The sequence below is a fragment of the Falco biarmicus genome, chromosome 7 (assembly GCF_023638135.1).
Source record: "Falco biarmicus isolate bFalBia1 chromosome 7, bFalBia1.pri, whole genome shotgun sequence".
In the NCBI taxonomy this organism is placed as follows: Eukaryota; Metazoa; Chordata; class Aves; order Falconiformes; family Falconidae; genus Falco; species Falco biarmicus.
Genome location: NC_079294.1, coordinates 18775329 through 18793741, shown reverse-complemented (window position 1 = coordinate 18793741; position 18413 = coordinate 18775329). Strand labels below are relative to the sequence as shown.

Here is an 18413-nt window from a genome sequence, read left to right as displayed (position 1 = left end):
AGCTGGTGAGCAGTGAAGGATCTTGGGGAATCGGGGAAATACCAGAATTGGTATTGGTAGGGAAGAAGCAAGAGCTTCTTTTTCAGTGGTAGGGTGCATATGTATTGGTTTAAATCCAGATGCCTACTTCTGATTTATCTTGATATACATTTTCAGTACGAATATTGACAGCAAGTAAATTTTTTGATGCATATAAGAGATTATGATCTTTCTGGCTTTAAATTTTTTATTCTGTAACTCCACATGATTCTGTCTGCCCCTTCTTTTACCTTTTTTCTGTTGTTCAATTCACAATGCCTTATTAAGTGTTCGCTTACTCTTATTTTTATACATCCTCTTTCTATCCCACAGACACCTTTATTTCTCGGAATTGTATTTGAATATGAAAAAAGAGGAGGAGGGAGAGAAAGAAGGAGTAGAAATCTCTGAGAACAATCTAGTCACTTAGAGGAAAATTGCCTACAAGTGTGAGATGACTAAATTAACTTGTAGAAATGTAATCTGAATGCATCAGATCTTGTACCTGTAACTTACAAGCACATTTTAGCTTGTCAAAGAAAATTGATCTTTATAAATATCCATCTGTAAAGTAATACTCAAATAGAGACAATGCATTTTAAAGTCTCCAAAGTGTTTGATTTGGTCATGTTATCTTTGTGTTAAAATAAAACCCCAACAACAAAAAATTCCTAGTGATTATTTTAGTGCTTGTACTTCAAAATAGTTTATCTGTGTCTGTTCATCTGAACACTAACAATTTTCTTTTGGCTATTCATTTATTAATAGTAGAGTCCTATAATAGTTCTTGGGAGTTTTCCTTTTGCAAACCTTTCTATTTTAAAGTATTTTAACATGCTACCATTTTCTACTGCTGCATTGATTATAGGAAACTGAGGAAGTGAACAGTGGAACCCCTTTGGAAAGGAAAATTGGAGTATGAATTAAAGACCTGTGTTTGCAAACTTACTTGGTGGAGGGAAAGAGTATGGTCTAAATTTTTACATTAAAAAATTTCATGCTAAAAAGTTGCAGGGAGATAAAATAATTCTTACCTCACAGTTGCAAATGCTTCATGGTTGACAGATGCTATAGACAATGTTTTTTTCCTAGGTCTCCAGAATAAAATATATTGAGCTACATTCCTGAAATCTGTCAATCTCCCAGACTGGTTGTAAATTGAAATTATTTCATTCAAAAAGGACTAGTGAAATAAGTTTGTTCTGTTACAAAAATAGCTCACTGAGCAAGCTATGCTATATGGTAAAAAGCTGCTGTAATGCATTTTTGAAAACCGAAGTAATGAACAGCTACACTGACAGTGTAATTTCATGTGACTAGAATTCATTTAATCGTGAAAGGAAAGCACAGTAGGTTAATCCAGGGAGTATGTAACATGGACAAGGTATATTTTGTTGACAGTGATAACATACACCTACAATATCAGTCAGTAAGAGATGACGTCCACATAATGGCATTAGGGGTGATTTATCTAATTTACATTACAATGGGTAAAAGAATTCTTGAACAGCCTATTAAGGAAAGTATGTATAGGTGTTTAAGAAAATTACTTTTTCTAGACTGTTTTTCTGTGTCTGAATTCTGACAGCTTGGAACTGTTAAACTTAGAAATGGTGCTATTTCATCCTCTCCTTGCAACTTTTTAAAATGTATATAGTTAGGTGGCACAATATTTGCCGTCGTTTGCTTCTAGATGTTAGAGGTAAAACGCTACCAACAAACATCTTTGAATTACAGTTCCTTCATTTTTTAACTTGCAAAATATGTGAATTAGCAAACGTAATTAAAAAAATCAGTTTCAGTAAGGTTTGGGGCAAATTTGAGGAAGTGACACTTGCTGTTGTTTCTTTCCCTAACTCAAATCCCCTGCTGACTTGAGAAGCGGTGGACCAGGTTCTTTCTAGTAAGTGCATGGAAGTCTAACTCCAACATAGCCAGTAAAATTCACAGATTACAAAGCCAAGGAAGTCATTTATGACTGGGTGAACGTCTGTGGGTAACATGAGCAGTCACAACAGAGAAAGTTATGAACTAGTTATTGGTTGAATTAGGGCATGTCTTTTAGTATAGCAACTGTCAAAAACTATTGTCAGTCTTGACTTGAACAATTTCAGTGACAGAACCCCCCAGAGCTCTTGGAAGGTTGTCCCCGCTGGGCTTTTGGATTGATCTGATGTGCTTTTACCTTCACTGTTAAAGGTATGCATCTTAATTCCCCTCTAATTCTGTATAGCCTGAGGACTTCAGAGAGTTGCAGAAAAAAACCACACAAATGACGGATTAAACTCAGTGCAGATGAAGATTGTGACATATATGGTGTGTGTGTGTGGAAACAGTCCTCCGTCACATTTAAAGACATCTGAAGTGATTGTTACAACTCAATAGTTGAAAGCAAATGAACCCTAGAAATTAGAAAACAAACGAGAACAAATCAGAAAACACATGATGGTGTCACTATATAAACCATTGACAGAAGTATATTGTGTAACTCCTTCAGATTCAGGTCCCTGAGGCTTCACGAGGAAACAGTAGTGCTGAAAAGGTACAGCAAAGGGCTGCAGGATGACTCACACTATGGAAGAATTTACACGTGAGGCATGGCTGAGGAAGGTACCAGTAGAGTAGAACCAGAGGTCTTCAGCCTCAAAAAAAGATGACTGAGAACAGTGTGGTGTAGCTGTCCGTAAAATCATGGAAAGATGGATATTGTGAATAAGAAATTATTCTTGTCTCTTCTAGTGCAAGAAGTAGGGAATATTGAATGAAGCGGGCTGGCAGCAAAATCAGAACAAAGAAAGAAGGATTTTTTTGATCTAACTCATAATTAAATATGGAAGATTGTCACAGGATCTTGTGGAAGCTTAGATTTTGTGCAGCTTTAAAAAACAACAGGAAAAGTAACTTCGAAGGTTATCTTATAAATAAGACATCATCTCTGGCTCAAGAAATCCCTGAACTACAAATAGCTAGAGGCTGGCAGAATATTTCTGAGGAAGTGTCCCTGTGTGTGTGCTCAGTTCTCAGGTTTCCGTAGACTTAGGCTGTTGGGCACTGCTGTGCAGGATTTGGGGCTATATGGAGCCTCTTGATTCAGTCTGGTGTGACCTTTCTCTTTCTTCCCTGTTCTTAATGTGCAGAATCAATAAATTAATAATTGAAGTTTGAGGTGGTGTCAGTTAAAGACTGTTGGAAGGTATTGAGGTCCTGTAAAGGATTCATTTTTCTCTAATTTTAATATTTTCAGTGAGCTTGCTGACTTCACCACTGTTTGATAGGGAGGTAACAAGTTGAATTCCTGATAAAGCATCAATACCACTTAATGGGGCAGACTATACACGTGGGTATTTAAATATCTCATAATTGCAGCAATATTGAAGAAGACCAAAGAATGTCTGTCTTGAGTACTGAAAAAATGTTATCAAATGGAATGAGTTAGGTATGTGTGGGCCCGCATGCTTGACATCAGTCCTGGAAAAAAAGAATGGAAAAGCTGGTTAATTAAGATTCAAAGTGTGGAGGTAGGCCTTGCTGGACCTAAAAGCTGATCAAGGACCAGCAACGTCACAAGCAAGAGGGGGATGAGCTCAACAGGTGTAAGTCAAGGCTGTAGGGCTGCAGGTTTTGTGTACTAGGAGCACACAGTTGTACCTGCTGTAACAAAGCTTCCCGATGCAGATGCTGCTTTGCCATGCCAGGCCCCTTGACAAAGCAGTTCCTATCTGCCATAAATACATATAAGCCCTGGTGCTCTCGCTTTAAGTCAGAGTTGTATTGATAGAGGGCTAAACTTCTGTCACTGTGTGTTCTCTCTTGTAGCTGTAAACTGTTTTTACCTGACCCAGTTCTGCCCGTTTGTTCCATGACAAAACGGTATGAATTTAACTAATACTGATCAATTTGGCTTTCTGGAAGATGTCTCTTTACATGTGGTTGGAAATACTGCATGGTATTACCTGCATGTATTTACAGTGTAAATGGTCCTAAAGTGTTGTAGTGCCTTTTTTCTCATTGCAGTAACTGTTGGAGATGAGAGCTTATTTAATGAAGGGACTTGAGAGAGGTGCAAATGGACATGGTGAATTTTTTTGTTGATTCATAATTCAAGGTGAAATGGCTATATTTAACCACTGACTTAGCTATAGGAGCATAAGTTTTGTATTTCAGTCCTTGCTTTCTATTAGGTTATATAAGTTATATCTCTTGACAAAAATATGGACGTGTAAAAGTATCTCATGTTTTACCTGTGACATAATAGTCTTGAGTAGATATGGAAGTGAATGCAGAAGATAGGCCAACAGTTTAGGAATGCATATACCTACAAGTCTACTGCTGCTTGTTGATTTCTTTTAGCTGATAACTACCCAGAAGGGGCAGTTTAGACCTTAGGTCTGTGTCTCATTCACGTAATTTCTAAAAGGCTCCTTAAACCATGCTAGGCCACTTCAGTGTTTGTTATCTGCTAAATCAGTTGGGAAGGGGGTCCCATTTGTATGTATGATGCGTGCTGTTTTGCTGAGCAGATGTACTCTCTTTAGGCAATTGACTGTAGTTATTTTGTGATGTGGTTTACTCATTTCATGTAGACAAGCAACTTAATGCAGAGAGGAAATGAAAAAGATACCCTTGTCAGATGCTTAGTGATCCTTGAACAACTGATTATGATAAAGGTGGAAGATAAATATCAAGTCACTGCTTTCAGGTGAGGTGATTTTACATAATTACACATTTTGGAAAACATTCTGTGATGTATTTATTTCTGGTTGCATAGAGATTTAGGTTATGGAACTTGATTAACTGTTCACTTATATTAATGCATCTGAATTCTTTGAAGATAAGTGTGAGGGATAAGGCACTTAAAATTAAAAATAACATTTGATGACTTAAAAATAGTTAATGAATACATGTAAAAAAATAAAGATCTACCTTTTATTTTAAAAAATTACATAGTTATATACAGTCTTTTAAAAAATACTAGTTTTGACAATTTTCCTTCCTACAAGCAAGCTTTCCACTTGTTCTTAGCCACCTTATATTTTCAACAGGGAGCTTAAAAAGTCTTAACTGCAACTCCAAGTTTAGAAGTTTCTGAAACAGTAAGTTTTGAATAAGCTTTCTGGGAGCTTCATTGAAAAATAAACTGATTTTTCTTAAATAATCATGCTGGCTAGCAGTTATGGGTGAGATAAACAATTCCTTTTAAAAAAGAGGCAAAAACTCACACACAACATCCAAGGTAAGAAGACTTTTCCAGTGCGAGAGCGGTAACTGGAGAATCAAAACTTGAATTACAATTCTCATTTTTCTCTCTCTTTTAATTCTGACTCTGAACCAGATTCAACAGATAGCTGTCTTCTGAGAACAGCTGACAGAAGCTTTATTACATCAGCTGCTGGTTGCAAGTGTTACTGAATTGTAGTAGGCTTTGATGGTTCAAGTTACGGAAATCTTGAACTGGTGCCATTGAAACTTATAGCTATATTGTTTTGGTTTGTATTGTACAGAACCTACTGCTTAGTTGATGATTTTTTTCCTGGTATATTAGAGACAAAAGTATCGGTGCGTGTTGTATAGGAGCAGTGATGAGGCAGGAAGAATTCTTACTGAATTGATGTAATATGTGAAGTGAGGCGTAGGAAAAAAAGATTGAGCTATGTTTGATGGAGCAGTTGTGAAGAGAGCAGTTGGAGCTACTTACAAAAGGAGAGAAATTGGGGATGTTGTAGAGAAGCTGGAACCTGTTGGCAACAAAATGGCTGAATAATAGGTGCAAAAATTCCCGTCAAGTTCTTGTCAAATACAGCAAGTCGGAAAGTGGAAGAGGGTTAGAATAATGGAAACTTTTTTGCCTATATTAAGCAGAAGACTTAGAGAATAGAAAGTGTTCCCCCCGCCCCCCCCCCCCCCCCCCCCCCGACAATCAAGGGTGGGATCTTGTAGGAGGAATTTCAAATAGTCTACAGGAATAAACATGAGATGATGACCCCTCTCCTGCAGAAATTGTTTCACATATCTCTCCTGGTAGGATTTCCATTATTTTGGGAGTATGTTGTTGACTCTTGATATGAGTCAAGGCTCAGCATAGTATGAACTTAAGTTTTTTAATTTCATATTCTATCTTTGGTAAGTCAGTTTAGTCTCCTAGCACTTGGTAGAATTCATAAACCCTTTGTGCATAAGCAAAGGATTCAAAGAGGTGTTTGTGAATGGCAAATTAGTCTGCCTTCAGCAAGCATCAGGCGAGAGAGAGATTGTTTTAGTAAGTTAGAAAAACATGAAAAAAAAAAAAGGAAAAGAGTTGATGGATTAAGAATTAAGGTTTAAATAAGAAAGACGTGTTAAATAGAAATGAGGGAAGTGATACAGAGAGAAGCAAAGGAAAGATATTTTAAACAATGCTGGAAAAAGAAATATTACATCTTTAGTAAATAGAAAGAATGGTGTGAAACCAGTAAAAGACAGTAGAAACAAAGATACAGGTTCTCAAAGCTAGTATTATGTACAAAATTGACAAATGTGATACTATAAAGTGGAGTGTTGAATGGTATGTGACTATGCTTTTTCGCTTTCAAGGGGTGTGGGGTTTTTTTGTGTATGAGCAGTTTTACCTTTGTCCATGACTTGTAAGTGTAGTTTTTTGACTAACAGATGCTGTGTTAATTTTTCAAGACCTATTAGATGTTAGAATCTCTTTCTAAAATGTTTTGCATATTATTTCCATGTGGAATTCATGTCTGTGGCTTATGTAGTGGATGCTGCAAGTAAGTGAAATAACTGGCGACCTGCACCTTCTTTTTTTATAGTTTTACGGGGGCACTGATTTCCAATCTGCTTATTGAAACTCTGTACACAGTACCTTGGGGTGTATTAACATAGTGCTGTTTCCTTACTGTGCTGTAGTTTACCTTTCATAAATAACTAACCAACAGTTCTAGCTTCTTTTAATATCCTTTTATATAAAAAAAGATTAATCCTATAATAAAAGATACCCTTTTAAATTTATTGCTGTGGTGCAAGATGTTTGCTTTGCTAGATGAAACAGATAATGAAGTACAGTACATGTTTTTTGGTGATATTAACAGAAGCGTGGCTTTTTATTAATTTCTTTTTTTCTTAAACAGCCATGCATGGAAATATGTATTAAAATATTTTGCAGGATTTAAATCTTAGGAAATATTTCAGTCTAGTATAAGTCAAGAGAGAAAGCATTTAATAGTTTTCCTTTGAATAACCTTAATATCAAAAGACAGCTGATGTTTGACCAGTATAGGAAATCTAAGAGCATCAGCTGTTTGTCATAGAAGAATTCGAACTTAAGTATCAGTATAAAATATTTCAAATTCATTGAGTTATTGTCCATACATTAAAGTATATATTGATGTGATAAAGAATTAAAGCAGTATATAAAATAAAAACTTACCTAGGAGATACTTGATTGAAGCTTTATCTGTGCTCTTGTCAGAACATACTGAGACTCACTCAGCAGATAGGAAGCTTTTTCTGTTTGAAATGCATTGTGCACTCTCGTCTTGTGATTTCTTTTTCCAGAGCATCTTGTTGTTCATTGCTGCTTCGTCTTGTGGTATTGGTTATTTCCAGTTTATCTCCAGGTATCTCCAATATCAGATTTCTTCCACATTCAGCATTTTTGTTTATTCTGCCCTGATCTTGTAACGGAAAAGAACCTGTGAACTTTGCATCTTCCCCCCCACCCCCAAAAAAGGCACATGCACTGACCCCAGTTAACTGAAATATTCACCCATTTAAAAAAACATTTAAAGATTTAGTATCTAGTAATTTCCATCTGTTTTCTGCAGCTATTCCAACACTGAAAAGTTATTTCCCTACACATTTTGGTAGCCTTCATGTTTTAGATTTTTGCAGGAAATAGGCAGGATCAGCAGACATCAGGTCTTAACTTTTAACCCATGCGACATTATTCTGTGAAGGATGATGGTCTGCGCCTCTCAGCTCCTTATGCTTCTGTCAGACACAGATGTGAAATGCTGCTTTAGAACAGAGGGTGAAAAAAAATCCCAAAGGGGGTAGTGTTTTGTCATCTCTCAGGACAGTGAGCACGCGTGGCATCAATGAGTAGCAGATATGAGCTATTCAATCCAGTCACTGAACTGACAGGATGACGCTTTCATACATAATAGACCCATTAATTATTTCTTCTGATGGACAGCAGTGTCTACTAGGAAAATAAGCAGCAGATGATAATATTAGGTTTGATAGGTGCTCTGTGTTTGAACAGCTTGCCATCAAGAAATGAATCCAGGAAAAAACTGCTATTTTGGAATATAATCAAGTAAAATGAACCAGAGTTGTTTTGACATGGTAGATGTCATGCATAGGGTTAAAAACTCCATTCGGGTTAAGGTGTATTCATAGCTAGCTTTTCATCAAAAAGATATTCTAAAAGATTTGCTTTAAAAATCGTGGTTTGTGTTCTGCTTCATGTAGCCTTTCAATTGGGGAACCTGGCTGTAGTCTTGTGGTTTTTCATTTATAACTTAATGTGCAGATTAAGTCTACACATTGATGAGGGTTTTGTCTTCTCTTTTTTGTTTGCTTTCTTTTTTTCCACTGCAAAAAGAAACCTGAATGTTTTTAAAAAAATGTTTTTCATTTACGAAGGTGATGTTCAAACTTGTTACACACTTTGTATTAAACAAAGACTTTCTGACTCAAATCCATTTCTAATTAATTTAGGAATTTAAATTCTCTCATTTAATGTTAAATAACTACTCTCTTGAGGCTAATATGTAGGAAATAATATATATTGGAAAATGCACTTTAATGTGGCATAAGCCCTTTATAAATCTGTTCTAAAATACAATTGGTGAAATCTTCATTCACTGTACTTATGTTGTTAGGGGCAACGTATGCTGATTGTGGGGAAAATAATGCAACATTTGGAATTTTTCCTTAGAATATGGTTTCATTTTTTTCTCCCCTTGGAACATTATTTACTGTAACTTTTCTTTTTAGTTTCTTGACAAGAAAATGTTTACAATCAGTTTGTTTCTTTTTTTGCCTTCTGTACGTTGAAGGTGAAGAAGAGATAAAATGATAAAATAAGAGAAAGAAAATAGGCTATTTACTTTATAATCAAGGTGAAACATGAAGCATACCAAAAAGATGGTGGGAGAAGGCACTACTTCTATGGGTTTGTACTTGTTGATTATGAGTATGAAGAACCTCTCATAGTTTGCCCTAGTCTTGTTCCATTGAAACAGCAAAATTATCTTCATCTTCCTTGCAATGAATTGATGGAGAGCATCTGGTTAAAGCTTTTTTGGTGTATCCAGTCAGTAATGATGAGCACAGTTATGCCCTTATATCACATCAAGTAACTTTTGGAATACCTTTGGTCTCTAACTTGTATCCTATCTAGCTCCAGATGTAGTAGCAAGGTCCAAGCCCAGTAGCATACAATGGCTGTAACTTTAAATGTAAGCTGTCAATCTTATCTCTTTAGATAAGGAGTTGAGTTGCCAAGGATACAATGGGTACATGATGTAAAGTCCATGCTGAAAGTACTGGAATGAGGCATACTTCCTGAAATAATATTAACACTTTCTGTCTCATGATTTCTGTCTTCAAAAATGAACATCTGGAGTTTGTAGCCTAACCTGAACTGGAAGTGTCCTAAATTTATTAGGGTATTTCCAAAGGTGCTGATTCTCGTGAAACCCTTCCAAGTAGCTGGAATCTGACAAGGCACAATCTTCGTGTGTGTGACAATAATACAACATTTTACAGTTTGTATTCTCAGATAATCTTTCAGGAGACAAAGAACAAACACTAGTCCCGCTTGCAAATCCTAAAACAGAGCACTCGAGTATCTGCTCTGTGATTATCCCCAAAAGAAGTCCTGAAGTGCAAAATAATAGTCTTTTTTTAATACATATATGTGCGTGAGTGCACACATGCATATATATGTATAAAACCCACTCCCTCCCCCCCCTGCCTTCAAAACTACATAAGATGAGCTATTTGTATATTAATATCAAAAGTATTCTGCTGTCTCTAGCCTGGAGTTGAGGATAAGCTTGGACAAAGTGGCATGTTAAAGTTTAGGGGATGACAGTGATCTGACATTGTGATGTGCAATCTGAGTCTAAGATAAGGAGATGATTGGTGTTGAGAATTTTAATGCTGAAGACAAAGCTGGTTAAAATTTTCAGCCTTGAATATATTACAAAGAAGAGAAAAAATTCTGTTTTTAGCATAGTGTTCTGAAAATCTTTTCTGTTTGGTCAGGCTACAACAGGAATAAGCTATATTTATATAACATGCATAAATAAAGGAGGTAAATAATGTATCCAGTGGAGAGGGTTGCTGGTGAGTGAAGTAGCAAAAGCTTAAAGCATGCCCAACTATAAACTCCAAAGGCTCCATATAGTCATTCTTATGTCTGGATGTCTACTTTGTCACAGTTAGTGCTATAGTATGTGATTAATTCTTGCAGGATGTGGTTATCTTGCACTCACAAAGTGGCATGATGAGAGATTCCATGTCCATAAATAACATCAGTTGACATGAGTTTCTCATACCTCTAAACCAATAGCAAGGAATCACAGGGGACTGGCTACACCCCTCTGCTTCATTTCATTTGGTTCACAAGCATGTTGTTTTCTGCATTGCAACTGCAAAAAGTTGATTTATAGTGAGGAAAAAGTCCTGTATTTCTTGGACAGATTTCTGTTCAGTTCCCTTTGGTTTTTGTGAGTGGTGTTATGTCTGTACATGTTAGATCCAAACCCCTCAAAATAACTACTGTGTAGTTTTGGTTAACAATGTATTGCAGCTCTGCACCTGAAAATCAGATCTAGGGGGAATAATGCACTTACCTGTTTTAAGAAGATTGCTTTTTAGAAGTTGCATAAGAAGTAAGCACAGAAGTCAGTTTTCTTTTAGAATGTTCTACATTTTAAGTGTGTGAGTATTTGAGGTGAAAGCTCGCTGAAATTTTATTGCAATCTCAGTGAGATTTGATATTTACAGTATCAAAACTGATAGCTTTGTAAATAATATTAAACCATGTACTACTGTCTGTGTTAGTCCATTTATGATTAATAATTATAGATTCTTCAAGTCTAAAAGGCCAAGTGTTACCACTACTCTGTGGAAGTAATTTGTCAAATAGATTAGGGAAAACATTTTTCTAATAAAGCTGAGTGATCAGTAAAGCCATACCTCAATGAAAAGTTTTTACAAATTATAAATTTGTGTGGTAACCACTAATGTTAGTACTGCAAATAAATTTGAAAAAAAAATAAGATACTGTGTTAGAGAACACTTCTAAGCATTTTCCTTTTTGAGAATTTTATCAAGTATTTATCATTTATCTAACAAACAGCTATGCATATGGAAATCCCATTTTTACCTTTTTTCCTGAATGTTGTCATTCACCTTTTATAGATCTGTATGATTACCTTTTTCAAGCGACTTGATAACTGTAGTGGTCGCTTTTCAGAGAAAAGTGGTGTGTTTATCAGAATTTGTAAATTGCTGAAGAGCTAATGTTCTGAAGAAAATGTCATCGTTATTGCTGCTTCTTTTGTTGCCTGGAAGTAGTTCTTGCTTTTGTGAACAAAATTACTCTCCTACTTATTCTTCAACCTTATTTGTTATTAACTTTTTCTTTGGGGGGTGGCGTGGGGTGTTGTGGCCTATATGAATAATATGAATAATTATTTCTTATTGCAGACTAAATAATTATGTTCTGTCAGTGGAATATGTGATTACCTTCCAGCTAAATTAAATTAATCTGCAAAACTGTAGTTGTCAGTGATCAATATAGAATACATTGTGTGGTTCTTAAAAAAAATAATATCAATAAATGCCTGTATAAATGAAAACAGTCTTTAAAGCTTTAAAATTTTGCAATCAGATAATTAACACTGAGTAATGTTTGACTTAAACTTAAAAATATGACAACCTGAATCTTAAAATTATTTTGAATTTAATAGGCATATCTGGTAGCTCTCAGTGAAAATTCTTTCTCATTACTTAAAATGAGACTGTTCTTTATAAAATCAGACTTACTCATAAAATGTTTTTTCCCTTTAGTCTGAAAACTGGTGTAGAACAGCAAACTCAAAAGAGAAATGGATTGAGATAGCTTAGAAGAAAAGGAGGTTTTGTTACCTAGGAAATAAGTGAGTGTAAGTACTTAGCACAACTCTTATCATGTCAGACATCGAAGGGCTTTTGTGTTTCCTAGATTTTAGTTATGGAAGTCAAGTTTAGATGAGACAAAGTGACTTTAATACGAAATCCTTTGAGAAGAAAGACAAATAATTTGTTTTCCGCTTTTCTAGTGGAACTGTTGCGAGTAGATGTATTTTTGACAGAGTGCTTTAATAAAAATGTATGATAATGATTTAACATTATTTGTAGGACTGTTAGTTGCTACTAACATTTTGTTGGAAATTTTATTCAGTGATACTTTACTGGAGTAATACTTGCAATTAAACTGTAGAATGTTTTTTTGGGAAAGGTAACCAACTTGCTGGTAGAGATTTTAATTAAACTGTTTTATAAATTATACTTTGTGCATTTTTGTGTATTAGAACATGACTGCCTTGCTGTGGTTTTTTCCCATTATTTTAATATTGGAAACACCCAAAGATTTCTGCTTTTGTCTAACACATTATTAGGATGGATAAGTAATGACTGTTTCACAAATATATGAGCTTCAGTTATATTTGCAATCACATTTTAATTAACAGATCAGTATTTGTGAACGTGCTGTCTAATTTAGTCAAATGACAGCAGGGTGCTGTTACTAAACTATTCAGATTGGTTACAAATTATGAAACTATCAAAGATCGAACAGTTTTGCATAACTGTGATTTGTTAACTTGTGATATCTGAATATGTGCTCAGCAGATGCTGTCCAGATATCTTTCAATTGACATTATTTTTGAAGACTATTAATACGTGCATGCTCCAGGTGGATTATGACCTTGAGATTAACTTGTTTTAGATACTAAACTAATATGGAACCTCTTCCCCCCCCCCCCCCCCCCCATCTGTGTTAATGGGAAGTTTTGCAGTTCAGTTTTTTGTTGTAAAGGTAAGGAGTGATAACGCTGTGACCACAATTTTAGAAAAGTTTGTGGGGGGTGCTGTCAAAGATTTTGAAGTTTTGCTTATGCACACTCTTCCTGTTTCTCTCCCAACTTGATCATTCTAGTTGCCATAACAACTTCATAATAGCAGTGCATTTGCTGCTCTAGTTAAGGTTGTGTTAGCACTTCCATTATAAGCTACTGTTTTCAGGAATTTGTAATTTATTCACAGGCTTAAAAATGTCATTCAGTAAACCTATGTAATTGGCTTTTATGTACGGTACCAACTTTTTGAAAGCTGCTGTTGTCTGATCTCTGATGGCATGTATAAAATAGCATGTTCTTTCCAGTGTGTGGTGTGTGGATTTTTTTTTTTACCAAGAAGTAGCAAAATATTTTTAGTCTAAAACTAATTTTGACTGGTTCCCATCTGCCAGAGGTATGAGAATCAACATGTTCTTTTGCTCTACCACAATGCTCCGTCACGCCTGTATCCAGTTATACCCATCTGTTCCTGTTAGTTAAAAGGTTACTGTGAACATGATGCTTTTCTGGGAAGTAAAAAAACTATAACCTTTTCAATAAGAGAATTTCATATCCCTTTAAGAAATAAGAGTTTGACATCTTCAATAGATTTATAATTAATTTTATGTTAAATTACAGCTAGCTATATTATATGGTGGGTGATTTTTGAAATGCAAGAATAGAGGGGGAGTCTATGAACAAAAGCTAGTATTGAAAAAAGTTATTCATTATAGATACAGTTCCTGTTGTATAGTTTTACCAAGGAATTGTGCATAACTTCAATGCAGCTTTCTGAAATCTGGAGATTGTTTAAACTGGAAGACCCATCTAAGCAGTTACATAATTTGCTGATTTAGATCTGCTCTGTGCTCTCAAACAAGTGATTCCACTAGGAGTGTGATAAACGAGTTGTTCAAGGACTTCCCTTCACCCAAATGGATTATGGTTTGTCGTTGTGTTTTGGTTTTGTTTTTTGTTTAAACATAATAGTTTCAGGCAAATTTACAAGGCACAACACCAACTTGCTGCTCTGAATGTTTATGGATTGGATACTTATGAGGATTTGTGGGGGGTTCCCCGCGCCCCCCCCCCCCCCCCCCCCTTTAAAAAAATCCTATATTGCCAAATGTACTGCAAGACACTTGCCCCTAAAATAAAACTATGCCTTTTTGATGTATGACATCATGACATAATGTCATAGTTATACACTATGACAGTATGTTACACAATTTTAGAAACTGCTATGTAGTATCATTACTCATAAATTTCAAGGGAACAAACTTTCTTCTGTTCTTAATCCCTTATTGTTTTTATTTTACTTCAAATTAAAGTCGTCATTTGCATAAAAGCACTTAAACGTGAAGCAAGTGTGTTCTTTTTTTAGTTCATCTATGTCACTTCTTCACTGTAATAACATCTAATTGCAGGTATTTAAACATTTGTTTGTATCACTTCAGTTGACTGATGTTTAAAAAAAAATCAGCAACATGTAACTTTAAAAGAAAGACTCATTTGTTTTGATTTTAATAGTCCGTAGTAAGTGTAGCTATTAGTTTCAAAGGTCAGTATCTTTGCTTTTATTTTTAAAAGAATATCTAGTTTAAACTTTGAATATACTAAATCTAATTAAATTGTCCTACTTAGAAGGTATTTGTTGAAGTGTATCCTACCTGAAGAAAGATTGTGCGTACTTCTCAACTGAAAAATACAGCTTTTTAAAAGCTCGTTGATGCCTTTGGCACAGACTTTCTGTTTGAATCTAGACAGGTGAAATATTCTGCTTGGATTTCTGATGTCCAGATGTTTTACCATTCTTTTATTGCTTTGCTTTTTAATATAATTTCCCCTTTCCCTCCAGGATCTGGTTAATATTTAGCCATTTTCTATTATATTTTGGAAATCATATTCACAAAATTGATTTTGGAGAGTTTCAGAGGTAAAACCTATAAATGTCCCAAGAAAAAACACTTAACTGCTGAATAAAGAAAGTACTTTTAAAAAGATACATCATAATGGTAGTTGCAAATTGCATCTCTTCTCCTAGGTTTTACAGAAGTTTGTGGTGGTTCTCCTATCATGTTCTGTTAGTTTCTACTTTTATTCCCTCCCCACGCCACCTCCTGAATTTACGGAACTTTGGATTTCAGAGAGTCCTTGTTCCTGGAGGATTAATTTAAAACCTTAGCATGAGTAGTTTATTCACCGTAGTTGTTTTATAGGTTCTGTGTTCTGGTTTGATTTTCATTTTAGAAGATTTTGGCCTCTCTCTGGTAAGTAACATGGAAACATCTGCGTCTTTTGCAGATTTCATAGCTATCAGAAATAATAGCATCTCATCTCTGCCACTTCCTTATTTTGTGTAAATATCTGAAGAGAATCCTAGCTTAATATTAGCTTGGTACTGTTCTTCATAGTACACTTCAGGTGAGAGGGAATCTTGAAAGGAATAGTTTAATGTTGCAAGCTGTGGATAGACTATAGTCTGTCTGCATTTATTTGGAAATTTGTTATGCAACTGTGTGGAGCTATTACATTAGTTATAAGGGGTTGCTAGAAATTCTGTGTACCAAAGATCTTTCTCTTCTGTCAATGAAAAATGGGGTAAAAGATGAGGTTTGATGTCAATTGCATTTTGGAACAGCGGTATAGAACTAACAGAACTAATAAAGTCTGCGTTATTGGGCGAAGTTGTTCTAAAAGATCTTACATTTTTTTGAGGGTACATGCTGTGTTGGTCTCTAATGTAGTAGAGATTAGTCAGTGGAAGTATCATATATTTATGAAGGGAAGAATTAAATGGAATTACAGAAATCAGTTTATTTGTGTTTTTTTTAAAGCCCATGCTTCACAAATCATAAACCCAATTATTCATAAATACCTTAGTACAGCTTGTTTCTAGAAAGCAATCAGCTATTAGATTCCTTCTCTTCTTACTTCATGTTTTACCTAATTTTGAAAACGATTCCCTTTAATATTACATCATTGTATGTAGTACATACATTTTATGCCTTTGATTTCTAATAGATAAACATTCATTTCACTGAAATTATATTGTTCAGCTTAGGTTCAAACTTTATGTTTCAGCCTTATTGGAAAGGTTTTCTGTTTTTTTTTTTTTTCCTAGTATCATGAATGTTCTGTGTGAGCCATGTGTGTAGGTCTGATGCAGCAGATACACATCTGAAAACACATACCCATAACTCAGGTGGTTTTATAGTGGTGTTGTGTGGTCCTCATTCTCTGTCTTTGTGATGCAACAAATTCTGCAAATGAGCTGGGTTATCCTGCAAAGGACACAAATAAAATTTGCCAGTTTCCCAGTGAATGATGAATGATTTCTTGAAGTTTTCCATGAGAGGCAGAAAAACAGGTCTTATTCAAGAACCTCTATAATCTTCCTGTTGTATGTCTGTTTTCATATGAGTATTGTGTGGGAAAATGAATCCTTTCTTTCTGCTTTCAGACTCTGTGCAGAATTTTCTAAAGACTCATTTTATAAGCTTGGCAATCTTACAGTGAAATCAGTACACAAAAAAGACAGTTTGGGCTGCCTGATAATTAGGACAGAAACAATTAAAGGACTACTGTATAGTTTAGAATCTAGCTCATTATGCAATTCATAAAATAGTATTAAAATACTGAAATTTTAATTCTTGCTAATTATTTATGTTACTGTACAGTCTGTTAAGTAACTTTTTCTGGTTTATAAATTTTAATCCTATAATTTTGCCAGTTTAAAAACATCTGCTGGAGCCTTTGCAAGAAGTAAGAAGAAAAAGTGAAGTAATGAACTTGCTTTCACAGGCTTTTTAAAAAACAGTGCTAACAACAGATGATAAAAATCTAAACGAGAAAGGAATCCAGTATTGCTGTCATTTGGAAGGGGAATATCAATGAATAAGGGACCATTGAGAGTGCATAATGAAAGACCACAAAATTGGAAAAGATGAGAAACTGTCATATGTCCCTACATCATGATGTACGTTGGCTTGCAGTTTTATATGGGTGAAGAGGTGTTCTTTGTTGATAGCTTGGTTCTATCGCATTTTAGTCAACACTTTAGTATTTGATCAAGGGATCCTGGGAGTTGATCTTTATCATCTTTGCCCTCTTGTGGAGGAGGGACCAGGATTCTTTCGCAGGAGAAGAAAAGGAAAATCACAGAGAAGAGATGCCTATTCTAAGGTAATCCATGAAAATAGGGGTTTGGGTTTATTTTTCTTTTCTCCCCCCCCCCCCCCCCCCCCCACTCCCTCTGTCCTGGAGATTTATTGTTGCAGAGTTGGGAACTGGAGAAAAAACTCACTAGAACTCCTTTATAACCAGTTATGACAGATTCCACATTGTAACTCTCAATTTATGAACTGTTCTAAAATTACTTTAGAATTTTGAGAAAGATTGTATTTCGGTACCACATGTATCTTTATGATTTTAAGGATGCTGTGTTTGTGGGAACTAAGGGAAGGAGGGAAAACCAGATTATAACGGATATTGTTTGCAACATAGTCCATCAAGTAACTGTCTATGCTTCAACATTTGAGTAATCAAAAGGAGGACAAACTAGCTTATATATAATGCATTACTTACCTGCTTACATGCTGGGTATTTTAATTATGCTCAGTTACAATTTTTTGAAGTGTATTTTAAAAAGCTTGTCAGTAAGGTTGTCCTAGGAGAGAAATAGTCTCTTGGTAAGTGATGTTGGTGTAATGCAAATAGCATCCTCAAACACCTATTTGGGCATGCAAGTCTGGTTTTGTCACTGTAACTACAGGTCAAAAAGTGTTCCTTGTACCCTTAACTGTTGATTAGTGGCCAGTGCTCCTTTCTACATCTGGTCTGAGAATGCACAGTAGGAAAGACCAAATAACTTTTAATAATTATCTAGTTATTTAAATGGTACTTGAGTGTAATTCTCTTCCATTTCCGTTCAACTGGGGAATTATGAAAATATTAGACTGTCTTTTTCATTATGTGCTGTTTTGATTGACTCAATGTATGAATGCATTTGTCAGTTGGATTATGCCTTATCGTGCTTTATGCCTTATCTCAGCCTTATTTTTAAGGAATCTTTGTATTTTCTTTCATCTACGCAAGTGTCAAGTATCAGAGGGGAGTGCAAGACTCATGCTTCTTTTATTCATTGCATGATCTCTTTGCATCCTGCATACTGGCAGCAAAAGACCACTATTTCAGTACCCTTCTGTTAGCCCATGTGTGAAGTGTACTTGGGTAGAAAATTAAAGATTTGCAGACTACAGGGGCATGGGCATCACGAGCTGGGTGACA

General features: G+C 35.3%; 2 protein-coding genes across 4 annotated transcripts in view; one reads left to right on the top strand and one right to left on the bottom strand.

Annotated features, from left to right (window-relative positions):
- Positions 1–8003, bottom strand: part of CHRM5 (cholinergic receptor muscarinic 5) — a 47260-nt gene extending 39257 nt beyond the window's left edge. The window contains exon 1 of the mRNA XM_056346518.1: positions 7436–8003. The gene's annotated coding sequence lies outside the window, so the exon portion shown is untranslated. The remainder of the gene's footprint in view (positions 1–7435) is intronic.
- Positions 1–18413, top strand: part of AVEN (apoptosis and caspase activation inhibitor) — a 94753-nt gene that overhangs the window by 31519 nt on the left and 44821 nt on the right. The gene's annotated exons all lie outside the window — the stretch shown is intronic.